At 48.9% G+C, this 18,465-nt stretch overlaps 4 non-coding genes across 4 annotated transcripts; 2 read left to right on the top strand and 2 right to left on the bottom strand.

The window, feature by feature from the left end:
* Positions 1–7,320: 7,320 nt before the first annotated feature.
* Positions 7,321–7,392, bottom strand: TRNAA-AGC. The gene has a single exon. It is a non-coding gene; the product is annotated as a tRNA-Ala (tRNA).
* A 1,516-nt stretch (positions 7,393–8,908) lies between these two features.
* On the top strand, positions 8,909–8,980 carry TRNAA-AGC. Its single transcript has one exon. It is a non-coding gene; the product is annotated as a tRNA-Ala (tRNA).
* Positions 8,981–9,418: 438 nt separating this feature from the next.
* On the bottom strand, positions 9,419–9,490 carry TRNAA-AGC. Its single transcript has one exon. It is a non-coding gene; the product is annotated as a tRNA-Ala (tRNA).
* A 6,486-nt stretch (positions 9,491–15,976) lies between these two features.
* Positions 15,977–16,048, top strand: TRNAA-CGC. Its single transcript has one exon. It is a non-coding gene; the product is annotated as a tRNA-Ala (tRNA).
* Positions 16,049–18,465: the final 2,417 nt, after the last annotated feature.

Raw genomic sequence — 18,465 nt, 5'->3', positions numbered from 1 at the left:
GCTCTCTGATGATCCAAGAGTTCAGAAAAATACCGTCCCAGCTGGCTTCCGGTATTTGCTGCTGGTCTCCGTGGAATGAGATAAGGGCTTGACAAATGCAGACTCTCTTACTAGCTTTGAGCCCCAGGTGCATGACCAGGGGAGCTGAAGCATCCGGCCTTGTGTGGTTCCAGTGAGGGCTGTCCGGCTGCTCAGCGAGGAGAGCACAGGGAGAGCAGCAGGCTGGCAGAGGGAGGCAAAGCTTGGTTTGCAGCTGGGACTCTATAACAGAAGGGCAGATTGGCAAGAGAAAAACAGAGTTTATTAATATGTGCAGTGAGTACCACCCGGGATTAACCTAGATGGACACTAACTGAAAGCGGAGGCTTAGAACTTCTCAGCATCTCCTACAAAGAACAGTAAATGCAGAGAAATGACAGGCCAGAGGGAAGCAGTTTGAGGCTCTAAGGGTAGAGAACTGGGAAGGTAGATCTACGGGAGGAAAGTAATGGGAAGGTTTGTTTGCAGATTCCTCTGGTGCCTCTCTGGGCTGATAAGTCTCAGTCTCCTGTAAAAGGAGAATTTATGTCCTGACTTGAGTCAGAAATGGGGGCTAGACAGAGCTTTTCTTGTGTTTGCTGCTTCTTAACTGCTTTCTGTTCAAAGTAATTTTTATGTCAGAGTGGTATATTTTGGGTGGCAAATTTTGGTTTCCTTCCCTTCTCTTGTCTTATCTAATGGGACCATGTTATGGCAGGTGATATTTTAGGGTTAATTTGTCAACTAACCCAAAAGCGTATGAAGACTTAAGAAGTTACAAGTGTGCTTTTTGTATCTTTTAAAAAAAAAAGACTTTGTTTATTTGACAGAGAGAGACACAGCGAGAGAGGGAGCACAGCAGGGGGAGTGGGAGGGGGAGGAGCAGGCTTCCTGCAAGCAGGGAGCCTGACATGGGGTTCCGGGATCATGACCTAAGCAAAGGCAGTCACTTAATGACTGAGCCACCCAGTGTCCCATGTCTTTTTGTATCTTGTTATATTTAAATGCTTTTAATTAAGTCCATTTTACAAATTTACAGTTTAACATTGGTAGCTAAATTAGAATTTTAGAATTTTGTCATTTATCAAAGCAGGAAAGACTAACCAATGGAAAAAAGACAGTCTCTTCAATAAATGGTGCTGGGAACATTGCACAGCCACATGCAGAAAAATGAAACTGGACCATTCACTGAGTCCATACACAAGGATAAACTCAAACTGGATGAAAGACCTCAATGTGAGACAGGAATCCATCCAAATCCTAGAGAACACAGGCAGCAACCTCTTCCACATCAGCTGTAGCAACTTCTTGCAAGACATGTCTCTAAAAGCAAGGGAAACAAAAGCAAAAATGAACTTTTGGGACTTCATCAAGATAAAAAGCTTTTGCACAGCAAAGGAAACAGTCAACAAAACCAAAAGAGAACCTACAGAATGGGAGAAGATAATTGCCAATGACATCTCAGATAAAGCCCTAGTACCCAAAATCTGTAAAGAACTTACCAAACTCAACACCCAATGAACAAATAATCCAATCAAGAAATGGGCAGAGGGGCGCCTGGGTGGCTCAGTGGGTTAAGTCTCTGCCTTCAGCCCAGGTCATGATCCCAGGGTCCTGGGATGGAGCCCCACATCAGGCTCTCTGCTCAGCAGGGAGCCTGCTTCCTCCTCTCTCTCTGCCTGCTGCTCTGCCTGCTTGTGATCTCTCTCTCTCTGCCAAATAAATAAATCTTAAAAAAAAAAAAAAAAGGAAATGGGCAGAGGACATGAACAGACATTTCTGCAAAGAAGACATCCAGATGGCCAACAGAGACATGAAGAAGTGCTCAACATCACTCATCATCAGGGAAATACAAATCAAAACCAAAATGAGATATCACCTCACGCCAGTCAGAATGGCTAAAATTAACAAGTCAGGAAATGACAAATACCAGCGAGGATGCGGAGAGAGGGGAACCCTCCTACACTGTTGGTGGGAATGCAAGCTGGTGCAGCCACTCTGGAAAACAGCATGGAGGTTCCTCAAAAAGTTGAAAACAGAGCTACCCTACGACCCAGCAATTGCACTACTGGGTATTTACCCTAAGGATACAAATGTAGTGACCCCAAGGGGCACATGCACCTGAACGTTTATAGCAGCAATGTCCACAATAGCCAAACTATGGAAAGAAGCTAGATGTCCATCCACAGATGAATGGATAAAGAAGATGTGGTATATATATACAATGGAATACTATGCATCCATCAGAAAATGAAATCTCGCCATCTGCAACTACGTAGATGGAACTAGAGAATGTTATGCTGAGCAAAATAAGTCAGTCAGAGAAAGACAATTATTGTACGGTTTCACTCATATGTGGAATTTAAGAAACAAAACAGAGGATCATAGGGGAAGAGAGGAAAAAATAAAACAAGACAAAACCAGAGAGGGAGACAAACACTAAGAGACTTTTAATCTCAGGAAACAAACTGAGGGCTGCTGGAGGGGAGGTGGGTGGTGGGAAGGGGTAACTGGGTGATGGACATTAGGGAGGGCACTTCATGTAATGAGCACCGGGTGTTACATGCAACTGATGAATCACAGACCTTTACTTGTGAGACTGATAATACATTATATGTTAATTGAATTTAGATTTTATTTTTTTTAAAGATTTTATTTATTTATTTGCCAGACAGACAAACAGGCAGTGTGGAGGAGGGAGCAGGTTCCCTGCTGAGCAGAGAGCCCAATGTGGGGCTCCATCCCAGGATCCTGGGATCGTGACCGGAGCTGAAGACAGAGGTTTTAACCTGCTGAGCCACCCAGGTGCTCTGAATTTAGATTTTAAAAAAGAAAATTCAAAAAATTATATCATTTATTTATTAAAGAATGTATTTATTAAGGATTTTATTTATTTTGCTTGAGAGAGAGAGGGAGGGAGAGAGCACTAGCAGGGGGACCCCAGAGAGGGAGGGAGAAGCAGGCTCCCCACTCAGCAGGGAGCCTAACTCAGGGCTGGATCTGAGGACCCCAGGATCATGACCTGAGTGGAAATTAGATGCTTAACTGACTGAGACATCCAGGCACCCCTATGTAATTTATTTTTCAACCTAGTTTATTGAAGACTAAACTAGATTCTTTTTGACTTTTTTTTTTTGTCAAAAAGCAGTAGTATCTCAATATGATGAGAATATAAATGATTGCAAAAAATGAAGACCAAAATTGGTCCTGCTGGTTTTAGGTGGAAATGTGGTCTTTCATAGGTTAAATTTGGCTTTGCAGTCTTCATTGATGGTGAAGTGCACTCGGGAGTATTTGCAGAAAAGCGTTGGCTAATCAAGCAACAAAGTCATTAAAATAAGTTACATTAACACCAAAACATGAAATATATTCAAAACTAATGGAATATTTTGAAAGGAAGATTGAATCCAAGATCAGATGTTTACTATTTACATAATATTTTATTTATTATTATTATTTTTAAAGATTTTCTTTATTTATTTGACAGAGAGATCTCAAGTGGGGGGGGGAATGCAGGCTCCCCACCGAGCAGAGAGCCCGATGCCATGCGGGGCTCGATCCCAGGACCCTGAGATCATGACCTGAGCTGAAGGCAGAGGCTTAACCCACTGAGCCACCCAGGCACCCCATAATATTTTATTTTACATAACTTTTAAAATTTTACATATTTTTTACATTTTCCATAATAATTTTACATAATAACATTGTTTTACAATATTTTACATAATATTTTACATAATAACATTTAGTGATGCAGGCTGTTACAAAATCATACTTTATTAAAAACTGTGATTGCCAAGACATTAGCCAAAGGTTGCATCAAAGATGTCCCAGAAGTGAATGAACATATGGCAAAATAAAATGTGTCCATACCAAAGAATACCAAGAAAGAAATTATTGATGAAATTGGGTTTTCATAGCTGAATTTTTATGACCTTAGTTTTTGTCTGCTTTCAGTTTTTAGTATTCTAATCTCAGTAGTGGACTTACCCTTCATTTAAGAATGTTAAACGTTGTTCTTTCCTGGAACCCTTAACATTTAGACATTCCAGACAAGGGCAAAACTCTACCAGTGATGGTATGTCATCTGCAAGGCTGTTTGGCAGTAGGAAAAATTAAAAGGCTCAGTTAAAATGACCAGAGATGTTCAATAATTTTTGCCATGTCACCAGAGAAATCAAGATGGCCCAGTGTCATCGTAAGAACACACACAGCACATTCACGCACGCAGACGCAATAGAGATTCTTTTCTGGGACATTTCATGGTGTCTTTTGACTGACCCTCACCCTACATGCACACACAGACAAAACCTCAAGGTAGAAATGAATTAAAGAATGTGTTGCAGGAACGCCTGGGTGGCTCAGTCAGTTAAGCGTCTACTTTCGCTCAGGTCATGATCCCAGCGTCCTGTCCTGCATCGGGGTCCTTGCTCAGCGTGGACGCTGCTTCTCCCTCCGCCTGCTGCTCCCTGGTTGTGTTCTTTCTCTTTCTCTGACAGATAAAGAAATCTTTAAAAACAACAACAACAACAACGTGTGTTCCTGAGTGGTGTATTGGAATTCTTGCCCTCCAACTTTTTAACATTTTTCCAATTAAACTTTAGATTTTTAGGGGAGGGTGGTTCATTCAGTTGGGTGTCTGATTCCTGGTTTTGGCTCAGGTCATGAGCTCAGGGTCATAAGATCGAGCCCCAGCTTGGGCTCTGCGCTCAGCTCAGAGTCTGCTTGAGATTCTCTCTCCCGCTCCCTGGGCTCCCCCCTCCACCTCATGCATATGCGCACTCCTGTGCTCGCTCTCAAATAAATAGACAAATAAACAAGAAATAAATAAAATCTTTTTAAAAACCTTAGATTTTATTTTAAAAATTTTAAATGGACTCACAACCAGAACTGATCAGCTGGCGCAGTTGATGGATGTGTGATAGTCCTGTTTGGATCGTGCAGTTTGGGTACCAAGCTCTTTATCAGAAAGGGGGATAGAGGGGCGCCTGGGTGGCTCAGTGGGTTAAGCCTCTGCCTTCGGCTCGGGTCATGATCTCAGGTTCTTGGGATCGGTCCCCGCATCGGGCTGTCTGCTCGGCAGGGAGCGTGCTTCCCCCTCTCTCTCTGCCTGCCTCTCTGCCTACTTGTGATCTCTCTCTCTCTCTCTCTCTCTCTGTCAAATAAATAAATAAATCTTAAAAAGAAAAGAAAGAAAGGGGGATAGATTACAAAGTCAGAAAGACCAGTTGGTTTTGAGGTACGCCCGTGATTATGGTTACGTGTGTGTACATGCTCAAGCGTCTGGGGTGGAGAAGCCTGAGCCAGAGGCTGACTTCTGCCATGAAGGTGGAGAAAATGCTGAGAGAAAGGACAGGATGGGGGAGAGAGCCAGGGGTGGGATATTGGGAAGACGTGAGGGTCTGAGGAACGATGCTCCCGGAAGAACCTACAAGTGGTAACTGATCAACAGCCATCTCCCTTAGAAGAGAAAACCGTCTTTCCCACAATCCAGGTGTAGTGTGGATTTCAAGAACATGATCTTACCAAAGGTGAGGAATCACTGCCCTCAGGAAATTATCTTCTCGGGACTCTGCAATAGATACAAACCTTGAGTGATGTAGAATTTTCTTTCGGATTCCTCCTAACACTCCTAACAAATTGAAAAACCCACTCTGTTTACAGGTTGTAGTGTGACATAAAAATGTTTCTCTCTTATGAATAACTATGTATTTACAATATGTACAGAATTTAAATTAAGGAGTGAAGATATTTGGAGGGAAAATGAAAGAGTGTGATCTTCTTGGAACATGTTTGGCGGAATCACCAGGGGAGAGGGGAGAGTGGAAGGTGTGTCTTCCTGGGCCGGTCACTGTGTGAAACCCAGAGGCGGGGAAATGCTTGGAAATGAGCATTTACTTTGGGTGGAGCACACCCCCTGGAGTTTGTAAGTTAATTCCGGGGACAACCGGTGATTGGGCATGACTTCCAATGTGGCCCACATTCATGGGATGGGAGAGATGCACGGTTCCGAAACTCCTGAAGCAAAACCTTCACAGAGCCTCTTGATTAACGCAGCAGTCTGGTTTCCTAAAAGGGTCGTGTTATTTGCCACAAACGCTGAATTAACACAAACCAAACCAGTCACCTCTTTTGTGATCGAGAATAGCCATTCTCCTTCGCTCAGATCTCTTGCTTTGCCCTCAGGTCTCCCTGTGCAATATTTTCTTCTGGTTTAGGTCAGCCATCAAAACTATTTTACCTGACGAACTGGGTGGCATGATGAAATTCATGAGGACTCATCAAAGTTATTATTGTTATGGGGACTGTGGATTTAAAACTCCCTGGGGAAGAAGGTAGGATTGTCCCACAAGCACAAAGCGATTGTCCACGTCGGGGGACAAGGTGCGTCTGCGTTCTTTGACGCTCCCCTAAGTTCCTAGAATACCTGCTCTGCATCTTTTGTGGCCTTTCCAAGAGGCGGTGCTCTGACAACAACACCAGAGTCTGAGCTCAGGGCCAGTGGGATGGGGAACTTTTCCTGCACTCTGGTCACTTCTTTAATTTTAGAATCCAAACAGGGCCGGGTGGCAGGGAGCAGCGTCTGCCTTCTCAGCTCACACCCGCATCCTTGAGCACTTCTCAGTCTTCCCGGAGATGGCGAGGGAACAGAGGGCGGCCTGCTTCTTTGGCTGGGATGGACTTCCCCAACCTGTCACACCTGTCTCTAGACCTGTCATGAGGGGACGGTCACCTGCTCGGTTCGCAGGGCTCAGGACCAGCAAATTATGCAGCCCGCTAGTGCCGCTGCTCATTGCAGGGCAATCCCGTGTTCTCCGTTCCAGAGGAGAAACCGTCCTCCCAGGTAGCACTCGAGCAGGCTGACTTTTTCAGATTTCCTAGGCCTTTAATTTTAAACTTTCCCTCACCTCCAGGAGAGACCCTCTTGACCTGGTTCCGGATGCTAGTTTGGGGCACCCGGAGGGCGAGGTGGGTGTGGGTCGACTGTGTCAGGAGCTGCCCTTCCTGGTCAGAGAGGTTCTGGCTCTCCGAATGCACATTTTCCCCACAGCGTGGTTTTTGTGGAGTGTGAGACTTTATAGAACACAGCAGTGGTTGCTCCGGGTGGATGGAAAATAAAAACACCGACTTTGAGCAAATGAGCATCAACTACCACTTTGTATTCCAAAATGTCTATCTAGGGAGTTCACTGAGAGAGCATGTCCCTCCCAACAACGGGAGCACTGCAGACAGAAACCTGGAGTTTTTTCACTCAAAGATCAAAAGGTGTCTGCACCAGGAGATGCCAAGGAAACCGGGAAATGGAGGTGCTGGGGATCGAACCCAGGGCCTCGTGCATGCTAAGCACGCGCTCTACCACTGAGCTACACCCCCAACTCGCTTGCTCTATTTTTCTGTTTTTTCTTTTTTTCAGAAGCGTTTTAATCACAGTCATCTACGTCCCCCAGAGTCCCAAGGACCTGAAGCTGCTAACAAAAAGACTCTTTATATACAGCTCCCTTATTCTGGAAGCCCCTGGATTGCATTCTCTTTCCAGCCGCATGAAGAGGAAGGCAATGACGCTGGACAGAAAGGCACCTGCCCGAGACCCACTCATGCTGGTCAGCCCACCCTGAAGCCGGGGCCATACAAAGTTTTAAGAGAAGAGCCTGGTCCCAGCTCTGTCTGCTGGAGGAGCGTGGAAACAGTGTGAGACAGCTAGTCCCCTCCTTAATTTCCTAATACCGATCCCCACAAGGAACCAGGGCTGCCCGAAGAACTTGCAGTGGCGGGGGTTGGGGCAGGGAAATCACAAGAGGAGCCTGGACCGTCTCTCACTGCCAGAAGGTAAGCAAGTGCTCAGCAGGTGAAGGTTAGCTTAGGACACACGAGCCACTAGACAAATCTTGGAGGCACTGAGCATTAACATTAACCAAAAGACAGGGGCGCCTGGGTGGCTCAGTCGGTTCAGCATCCGGCCCAGGGCCGCGAGCTCGAGCCCCGCGCTGGGTGGAGGGCGGAGCTCCCTCGAACAGAAATAAACGCACGAATTGAACGTCCGAGTCCTCTGATGAGGGAGAAGTTTTCTTCGCAACGGTCTGCGCGTTAGTAAGTGTTGGACCACTGAGTCTCCTCTTCGGTGGAAGGAACTTGAGTTCAAAACAAAGATGCACCTACACCTACGTCATGACGGTTGGAAGGGACCGATTTTTAGTGTATTGCGCGAGGAATGGGCTTACAAAGAACAGATGCGTTTCTTTCCCTTCCTTCAAGTTCCCCTCGGAAATAACTTCTTCTGGAGGAGGTGCACTGTTCACAGGAGCTTGTTTCCTAATGCCCTCCCCGCCTCCGGCCCGTGCGGCTCTCAGGACCCGAGAAGCGCGCGCGGGGCGGTGAGGACACCCCTCTCCAAAGACGTGGGGCGCAGCGGTTTCGGAGAGGAGGGGCTGACGCACTCCTTGCCCCTCATTTCACACCCGTACTGTGGAGTAGTTCACCGCAGCCTCATCTCCGCACCTGGACCGGGATTTCCTGGGCACCGCTGGTGGTGCCCGCCTCCCTCCCTCCCACCCTCCTCCCTCGGCGCCCCCCACCTTTCTTCCTGATCCTGTGCAGGTGCGGGTCTTTGCACGCCCTGCGCCGCCTCTCACAGATTTCCAAGCGCGCCGAAGATCGGAGAAGGACGCGGAGGACCAGGAGAACACTTGGTCCTGAGACCGCCCTAGGGGGACCAGGCGGCGCGCGGCGAGCAGGTAGCGCCGCGGCTGCAGCTCGGAACGCCCGTCTCTTCCTGTGAGCGTTGCGGAAGCGGGAGCGTCGGGCCGAGCGGACCCTGGCCCTTCCGCCGGGTCGGGCACCTGAGGACGCTCGCCGCAGCCATCAGGGTGGGGCCCCAAGGCCGCGCGCGCAAGGGGGTGTAGCTCAGTGGTAGAGCGCGTGCTTAGCATGCACGAGGCCCCGGGTTCGGTCCCCGGCACCTCCACGCGTGCCCGGTTTCCCTGCGAGTTCCGTGGCCTCGACTCTTCAAGACGGTGTTCTCTTTTCATGCGGGGCATGTGTGGGCGGATAGGGCAGAGCAGAGACTAGGGAAAGAAAGTGCAAGTTTTCTTCTCTATTGACAGAATAGCGCGAGAAAAAGGAATAAAGCCCAAAAGGAATAAGTCCGGCGGATTTTGTCCGAGGGCTTCTCAGTCTTTTTTGTCTTTCCATTGCCCTTTGTCTTTCCTGTTCCTGCAAACTTAACGCTCATTCATTGCAATTCCGAGGGCCTTGGTTCCTCCAAAGCCGCAGCGATAGTACCCGAGGCATTCAGATCTCCTCCCGACTTGTTTGTGCCCAGACAGCCAGATCCTGCTAGGGCGAAAGGAATCAAAGCCACCGAGTTCCCGTAAAAATGGAGAAGCCCCCAGGGGCCCCCCACTGGAGGAGCCGGGGATTGAACCCGGGGCCTCGTGCATGCTAAGCACGCGCTCTACCACTGAGCTACACCCCCTCAGGTGCGGTACTTGCGGGCCCCACCCTGCTGGTTGCGGGGATCGTCTCCAGGTGCACGAGATCGTAGCGAAAGGGTCAGGGTCCGCCCGGTGCAACCCTGCTGTTGGGAAACACCCCAGAGAAGAGACGTTGCATTCCTGTGCAACGGGGTTACAAAGGAATACGCGCGGAAGCCACGGAGATTCCCGGGGGGGACGCCTTTCACAGTCTCCGGTTTGCGATGAAAGTCAATGAGTAGGATAACGACCCGCTCAGCAGACCAAACTCTCGGCAGGGAAGGTCTGACTCCCCCGGCCAGGTTAGAACCCGCCGGCCGCAGGGCTTGATGATGGGACGGGGATGTGGAACACGGGTCGCGCGGAGCGCTGTAAGGTCGGTCCGGGCAGACTCAGGTTCTATGAGAGCTGGACACCCGCCTCTCCCAGCTTCCTGGGTTTGCAGCTGCACGACTCCAAACCCTGCTTCTGTGTTCGAGGGCCCTCTCCCTGTGTGTCTGCCCCAATTCCCTCTCCCCGCAAGGACACCGGTCAGCCTGCATTACTGGCCCTAATAATGAGGCCCTGCCCTCAGGGCCTCATCTGGGCTTGATGACATCTGCAAAGACCCTATTTCCAAATCAAGTGACATTCTGAGGTTCCAGGAAGCCCATGAATTTGGAGGGAGGGCACCATCCACCCAGCACAGCTACCCTACAGCATGAGATGTGTTCATCGCAGTTCTCTCTAGGTCTCAGAATATGAGTAACAGGGGAAGTTAAATACGATTTAAAGAGGCATGTGAGGTGCCAAATAAGCTACAACATTATTTAAGAAACAGGGCTGACCTTCATCAAAACTTAATGATACCAAAGCAGAACAAAACCCAAACAAAACCCCCTTCAGCATCAGTGTCGGAGGGACACAGAGATTAAAGTACAGGGAAGCTTCGGGGAGAGCATTGCTGAAACCCAAGTTCAGCTCCCGGTCTCTTGAAAGGCCAGTACTCAACAGATGAGTTGCGACTGGAAACAGATATGACCTTTATTCAGGAGGCTGGCACCAGGGGAGAAGGCGGACTCTGGTCCAGAAGCTGACCCTGAGGTTTCTGCCTGGCCTGGGGGGTCTAGTTAATCAGTTAAGGAGTGCAGTGGTCTATGGCATTCTTGATTACGATGGTGCTAGCGACGGACGTTATTGTGGTGCTGGAGGCTGTGCAAGAGAGTTCGGTTCCTTGGTCTTCCCATGACTCTGATGATACGGAATTGTCTCCCTTCACCTCCTTTCTTCTTGCTATTTTCTGCTCCTTGACAACAGTGGACTGCCCTACCCAGGGTGATTGGGATCGCTTAAGAGAGAAATGAGCCACAAGTAGCCACTGGATTAATCAGCTTTTTCACCCGAGCTACCATTTTGCAATATTATTGAGGAGAAAGGAAGATGAAAATGAGAAAAAGAAAAAAAAAAAAAAGAAGCCCATGCAAAGACATATGCTGCCCACTTCTGAAGTCCTTTTCTGTCCTTGCTGTTACTCTCTGTTTTAGTCTGTGCGACCTTCGTTGCAGACTTTTTCTCTACCCCAAGTCCAGTCGTCATTATTCGTGACCTAGGTGGGCATTACCAGCAGGAACCATGACGCTTCCTTTCATTTTAGTCTATTACATCTAAGAAACAATGTAGAGAGGTTCCAGAAAGCTCCAAACTGAGTCAGGAAGCATTATCCTCAGTTTTGCATTTTCATGAGGCTATGAAGAGGAGAGGCTTGGAGAATGGGTAGTGCGAAGGGCTCAAAATTGCCCGTTGATATCAGAAGATAAGGAGGTTTTAGGATGTTTAATTGTGAGCTCTTAATCTTCTGGCTGGGACTGAGATATTTTATTGTTATTGTATTAACCTTCATTGCTAATTCATGTCCAGGTGTTCTCAATGCTAACACAGAGCCTAAAACCACATAATGGTGGCAGGAATTTTCTGTTCCTTGCTTCTAATACAGAAATAAATTGACCTAAAAACAACAAAAACCCAGAAGAAATCCTGTCCTTCCCTATCCCTCACTTCCCACCTCCAAACGTGGCTCCAAATTCTGTGTCAATCTACATTCAGTTTGCATTTTTCTTGTATCTCCAAATCTGTCTTTCCGTTTTCATGTGTTCACCCACCTCGGCCTCCTAAGGGTCTCTGAAGTTGCCTTCCCGCCTGCAGTGGGGGCTGGATACAAGACTCGCTGGGTTGCCCGTGTTCCGCCAACGGTTCTCAGGCTCCCTGCGGCTCTGGCCTCGTTCCCTCAGAGTCTTGACTTCAGGGGCCAGATGAGGAGACAGGAAGCTGTGTGGGAGGAGGCGCACCTGTAAGAGAAAGCCGGCTTGATTAGCCTCTGTCTAAGAAGGAGAAATACGTAGGGGAAAGGAAAGCTTTAACAGCGGCTGGAGTTCTGAAACCTCACGCTGGGAGACGAAACCGTCACCGACTGGGCCATGCCGCTCCATCGGCAAGGACGTCGTGGAATTCTAACCGAGTGGACTTTTGCCTCGTACTTTCTCCTTATTCCAGGTTTCCACACCGACTTTGCTCCCACTTATATCTGAGATGGTCAAGCCTGAATCAACACTGCTCCACACAGGGTTTCAGAAGAGGTGGCTTCCCGCGTTCCTGCGGGAGCTGCCTGTTAACGGGGGCCCCAGACGCCCCCTCCCCGCACGTGTCCGCCTTGTGCGCCAGCGGCACGGAGAGCCGCCGGGGCAGCTGCGGACTAGGCACGTCAGATCTTCCTGTGGGACAAAGGTCTTCAGGGCCTTCTCTTTCTCAGGGAGAAGGGGGACCTTGTCCAGTGTGTGTGTGCGTGTGTGTGTGTTCAGAAGATGGGGAGAACGATACAGTGGACCACCTGTAGATATATCTCCTTTTGGGTGAAATCCTGCCAATAAATCACTCCAGTCTCGGGGTGCTTGGTTTTTCCAGGCTAGTGGCTCTCAGACTGGTTGATTAACAGAACCACCTGGGAGACTTTAAAATCATAGAAATTATTGACTGATTCTTCTCTCGATTTCGGCTCAGGTCATGATCTCAAGGTCATGGGTTGGAGGCCCGCTGGGAACCCTGTCTTGAGCACTGCCCCCCCCCCCACGTGGGGCTCTGCACTCAGTAGCAAGTCTCCTGGAGTCTCCGTCCCTCCCTCAATCCCCACTTCACCACTCCCTTTCTTCTCAAAATAAACCTTAAAAACAACAACAATAACAAGGTTCCTGTGGGAGTTGACGGTCCCACAAAACATTGGCCAAACTCAGAGCTACTCTTTGTCTCTTACGCGACGCAGTTGAGGACTTCTCTAGGCCTACAGAGGTTTTATAAGGTCTTAGATCTTTGTGAAGGCTTTACAAAACCTAGTGTCCCAGCTCACGTATTTCCTCTTTGAGCTTTCTTTCTTTAGGCGAGGATTCTGTCCAAACTAAGCTCTATCATGAACTGTAGCTTTTCCTTCCTTTTCTCTTCCCTCTTCTCTGTAAGAGGTCTCCGGAGCCCAGAGCCGAAGCATGCGCTAGCTGGGGCTACACCAGGGATTACCAGAGCAGTGATGGTAAAACACCCCGTTCTTCATTCATGACCAAGTTTTGCGATCAGTTCATTCCTCTTCTGTCGAATCTCCCCTCCCTTAGCCTAAATTTCGAGATCAGCACCATGTCACCCATCTGACCGTGTCTTCTTTCTCACCAACATTATTACTTTATTCCACTTTTTTCATTTTTCTCCCACCTGGACCGAAGTTCCCCAAGGTGACGCCTGCGAACCTTCTATATATCTGCACGATCTTATAGGTTATCGAAAATCAGAATAGCAAAATTAAAACCACGTAATCAATAAAATAGTAGCTAGTAAGCGTTTATTGTGCATATAATAACAGCTCATGAACTGGGAGCTTTCACATTTAAAGCCGATGTGAAGCTCAGGGCCTGACATCACGGGATTTGGCTTATAATGTGAAAAGGAGGAAGCTGTGTTTATTTAGTTCTTATGATAATGGTTATTGCAGTGGGGGGTTCCGGGTGGCAAGGGATTGCTTAAGAGTGATTATTTTACACCGGTTTTAGGAAGATGGCTTGTTTCTTTTATGATTATCAGAGCATTTACATAAAGTAACCTAAGTTTCCCTTGTGTTCATGAGATAAGCTAGATGTAGTTTGGCTTATGTGGCTGAGATTGTTTTGTCTGCTCAGGCAATTTTCCGGTCTGGTCTGGGTTTTGTACTTAATTTTAACAGGATCTTCCTTGCCTTGTAGTCACACAGAAGTTGAGACAAAAGGAAATTGGAGTCAGACGTTTACATCCCAGCTGGGATGCTCTGTGGTGCAGAACTAGAGCCGGTGCTCTGGTAGACTTCTGGTGAGCAGACTGGGAGGCTCAGAATGCTAGACCAGTCTAGCTCTCTGGTCTAGCATTCAGATACCCTTCTTACAACATAAAAAAAGTTTCGGGCTAGGATTTTGTGGAATAGGGACGTTAAATGCAGTAAGCCTTGTTCTACCAACCGTTTGATCCTGTATCGGTGCAGAAATCAGCGCAAGCATCTGTTGTTGGGATTTCCTGCAGTCTAGGGTCTATGCAGGTGTGCAGCTCGTGCAGGGAGACCCAGTTTAGGCCTGGGTTCCTTCAATTCAGACTTTCTCTCTCCCATACCAAGCTGCACACATCTAAGTTTCATCAGCACAAGGAAGACAAGAAGGAGTGAGAGAACGAAAGATCATGCTCACTTAGGATCTCGGGGAAGGAGACCAATAAGCGTGTTATGGCCCCATGAATAAGCTCCTGCTTCTTTCCTGGGCGTCACAGTTCACCGAGGAAGAGGAACGGGAAAGAAAGAGGAGGGGCAGCAGGCTGGCTCTGTCCGTGGACTATGCGGGTCTTGCTTGTGGAGTTGTGTGTTCCAGCCCCATAGGGGGACACATTACTTAAAAATGGTATCTTTTTAAAAAAGAAAGAAAAGAAAGGGCAAAGGAAAGAAAAGCAGGCCATTGTGCAATGTCTGTTAGATGTTCTTTTTTGTACCTCAGTAGAACCTGTGTGAAGGCTGAGGAGCAGAAAACCATTGATTTTTCTCTCCCCTCATTGTCCTTACACACACACACACACACACACACACACACAGGGAGAGGGAGAGAGAGAGACAGACAGACAGACACTCCAGTAAGCCAGAATAATCACCAAATGTGGCAGGATATCAATACCAACTTCCGAGGGAGGAAGCAAGGGAAAGACCTTTCTCCAGGAATGCGGTGCTTTCTGAACTGAACGCTGGGGAAACGATTAGTGTCTGAAGTCCGAGGTGTGGTGGAAACAAGTCAGGAAAGCTGTAGACTAAAAGGTCCACCAGTCCCAGATCCCCAGTTTGGAAGGTTCACAAGTGCCGTCAAGGAATTCTTCCCACAGCGTGTCAGCTGATGGCAGACCTCCTCTGCAATCACGGTCCCCAGTAAATCTGCCAGAGGACTCAGGGAGGAGAATCAGAGCTGGCCGCCTTCAGTCTTCCCCACCTTCACTAGCAAACGCTTAACGTTTTTAAGTCTTTAAATGAAAACCCGCCAGAAACCTGTTCGTCAGTATTATGGGAGACTCTTAGATGAAGAGCCTTAGGTCTCGAAGTCAGTGAGATGTTTGATGGACACGCTAAGCTGAAAGCCAGCTTTCCAGAACAAATGGCTTTTCCTCTGTCTTTCCCAGACCAGCCATTCCTACTAGCTTTGAGGTGTCCAGGACTCTCCGAGTTTTCCAGCCCACTGACCACACCCCGTGGAGGCGTCCAAGCTCTTAGACTTCATTCTTTCAAATACCTGCATTGATCGAGGCTTTCTCGCTGTGTCAGTGTGTTCAGAGTTGGCCGGCCTTGCTGGGTCCCCCAGCTTTGCTCGCTGCCCTGCACCTGCCCTCTTCCTCTCCCGCCCCATTCCTTCCTCCAGTCTGCCGGCTGGGCGGGGGAAGGGGGGGGAGTCACTTCGAGAGAGTCTTGAAGTGGTTATTGTTTGTAAAACCCTTTGTGGACAAAATCGTCCAGAGAGGGACAGAGAGGGAGAGTGGAAGCAGACTGAGGCCCAGCGCTGAGAGGGGGATGCCAGAGCCAGCAGGTGCCAAGTTTAGTGACTGGTCCCCCCACTGAGGCCCCCCCTGAGGCCCCCCCTGAGGCTGGCTGTCTGGGGTCCAGAGGCGCGTGGAGCTGGACCGTTACGCTGCGGTCTGTGCAGGAGACGTTCTTGGAACTTTCCTGGTGGAGGCAAGTAGCTGTCCCCCAGCACTCTGCTGGCGAGCGGGCCCTGGAGCAGGTCACCCGAGTGCGGAGGCCCGAGATTCGGTTTATAATCTGGTTACCCGGGGAAGCCTGTGCTTCCTACCCAGTGTAGTAATTTCAAAAAGAGCAACATTTAACCCGGTAGACATTCTGCAGACCAATTCTAATAGTTTGAAAAATGGGAAAACAGAAGTAATATTTTACCAAACAGGAGAGACGAGACCCAGGGAAGAGAGGGGGTGTAGCTCAGTGGGAGAGCGCGTGCTTCGCATGTACGAGGCCCCGGGTTCAATCCCCGGCACCTCCACTGTCCATGTTTTCCAGGATTAGAAAATCTACTGGATTACTTTTATTGTTTTCGCGTTTCTCCTCTGCGGCTCCCCTGCGGTTTACGGCTCCCGGCATCCGCAGCTGCACGAGGAAGACAAAGGGGAGGAGGCTCGAAAGAAGGAACCAAGCCCACCAGAAGCTCCTCCTTCCGAAGCCACTCCAACCCGCACGTTCTAAGTGGGTTTTATTGGGTTTAACCATAAAGGGCGGGACAGAAACAGGACAGACTGGAGGGAAACAGAAATCTACACCCTCCCTCCGTGTCAGTTCTCTGAGCGGTCAGCTGTGCTCATCCGACCTGGGTGTCTGGCAGGAGGAGGACTGCTGCTCCCCCAAGGCCTGGGGGTCTGGTCCCCTCTCCGCTCACCCCGCGCGCGTCCCCGGTGCGCGCAACCACCACCAATCACCGCGCGTGCGCAGCTGGGGTGCCGGGGCGGAGAGCAGGGGAATCCCAAGCCTTCCCCAGAGCGATTGTGCACATAAGCGACTGTTCCACCCCGAACAGCGGCGCTTCGGGACCGTGGACGCTGCCAGCGCGAACGTTGAAAAGACAACGGGAAGCTTGGAGGCTGGACGCTCTCAGACCTCAGGAAAAGCTTGATTTGGGAAATTAGGCGTAAGATATTAAAGGCATTTTGCTCGACGCAGGATTTGGGGAGAGCAGTTGTTCTTGTAGATGGCAAATTGAATCTCACTGGAGATTTCCACATGCCACGTGGTAGAAAACATCCAAATCTGTACACACACGCCCCTGAAATAAGATCGCGAGGATGTTACCGGCGAGCGAGGAGCACAGTTCTTTCCCTCCCACACGTCTTACTTCTGTGCACTGAATTCTAGTTTCTTGTGTTTGAAATATTTTCCAGGGCCAAGACGGAGCAGCTTCTGGGGGGGACGGGTGCCACGTCAGCAAACCTAGACTTAGGTTTCCACGTTCCTGTGGATGACCAGCTTGGCCAGACCTGAGGAATACGCGCCCATTCCCCAAACGCCCAGCCAGCTCCGGCCTCCCTGCCCCAAACAAGACTGAATCAGAAATCTTCCGTTTGTCACTTCCTTGTTCTTTATTCTTTTTTTTTTTAATTCTTTCTCCTATAAAAGATTCCTGCCTTCTACCCCATTTTGCAGTTCTCTGACTGTCCACATCATGAAGTGTTAAAGAAAGTCTGCATCACCTCAACTGTCTTCTGCAATCATTTTTAACACTTGTTTTTGGAACTTTAAGGAAAGTCATAAAGTGGAATCCGTGAGTTATCGCCAGACGAGAGATCCCAGAGAGAGATGCAACCCAAAGGGGCTGTGTTTGTGTGTGTGTGTGTGTGTGTGTGTGTGTGTGGTTGTGGGGGTGGGAGGAAGGGTAAGGGTAGACCGATGTATGAGTTTCTTGTGTTTCCTAAAACAAACACTGTCCTACACAGGAGGAGCCGGAACACGACAGGACTGCTTTTTTCTAAAGATGAGTCTAGGCTGGGTGGATGTATCAAAACGGGTTCTATTTTCATTTCCTTTTGGATGCCAGTTTGTGTATCAACGGTGCAGAAACTGTAAATGCTGAGTTTCAAGAGACAGAGCAAGGCTTGAGTCATGTGTGCACACAGAAGAGCTCCCTCCTCAAAGGCAATTGGGCCAGAAAGGGTGGGATCGGCCATTCACGCAGGAAAATGGAACAGACAAGACTCCGGACTCCACGCAGGATGCCATTTATACAGCCCGTGCTGTGACCGCCCAAGGCACCTGCGTCCAGGGTGTTGCTTTTAGACTTTCTAGGCTGAGAACTGCCTTTAGGAATCTGTGGCTATTTCAGGGCAGATGCCAAGTAACCACTGCTTTTAAATTCCTTTTTGGGTGAATTAGCTGTTCTCTCAAATTTTCCTTCTGGTAACTCTAGGCAGAGAACAAAAGGTTGTGCTTGATAGTTTTCCCTTCCAGGAGGACTGGAGTGTCCTTTTCATCTTCCTCTTCTTATTCTCACTGGATTAAATACGAAGCCTCTCCATGGCCTCAAGTACGGCAGTGGGGCAGAACCATGAAAGAAAGTCTGGAGAGCACACTGGGAGTCTGGCTGCTGTGGTCTCCAGGGGAATCCAGGTGCTTGGCACCCTTTCCAGGTAAGGGAAACACCTACTATACCCAGGGCATCGAAACCTCACCTTTGGCCCCACATGGCCACAGGGGTCAAGTGGCCCTGAGCTTGGACCTGCAGATCTGTCCTTGTCTGGCCAATCTCCGTGGTGGCATGGGTTTCCCACAGCATCACCACAGGGTCCACTGCTCCTCGGTACCAGAGACCTGTCGGCAAATGCAGAGGAGTGGGCACAAGGAAAAGACAACATTCAGAAAGTTGTCTCTGGAAATCTAGGGCCAGAGGGAAAGAGAAGACAGAAAATCTTCAGC

This window comes from Lontra canadensis, unplaced genomic scaffold (genome assembly GCF_010015895.1).
Source record: "Lontra canadensis isolate GAN:19392208 unplaced genomic scaffold, GSC_riverotter_1.0 scaffold194, whole genome shotgun sequence".
Taxonomy (NCBI): Eukaryota; Metazoa; Chordata; class Mammalia; order Carnivora; family Mustelidae; genus Lontra; species Lontra canadensis.
The sequence above is the reverse complement of the archived record's forward strand: the minus strand, read 5'-3'. Positions and strand labels throughout refer to the sequence as shown.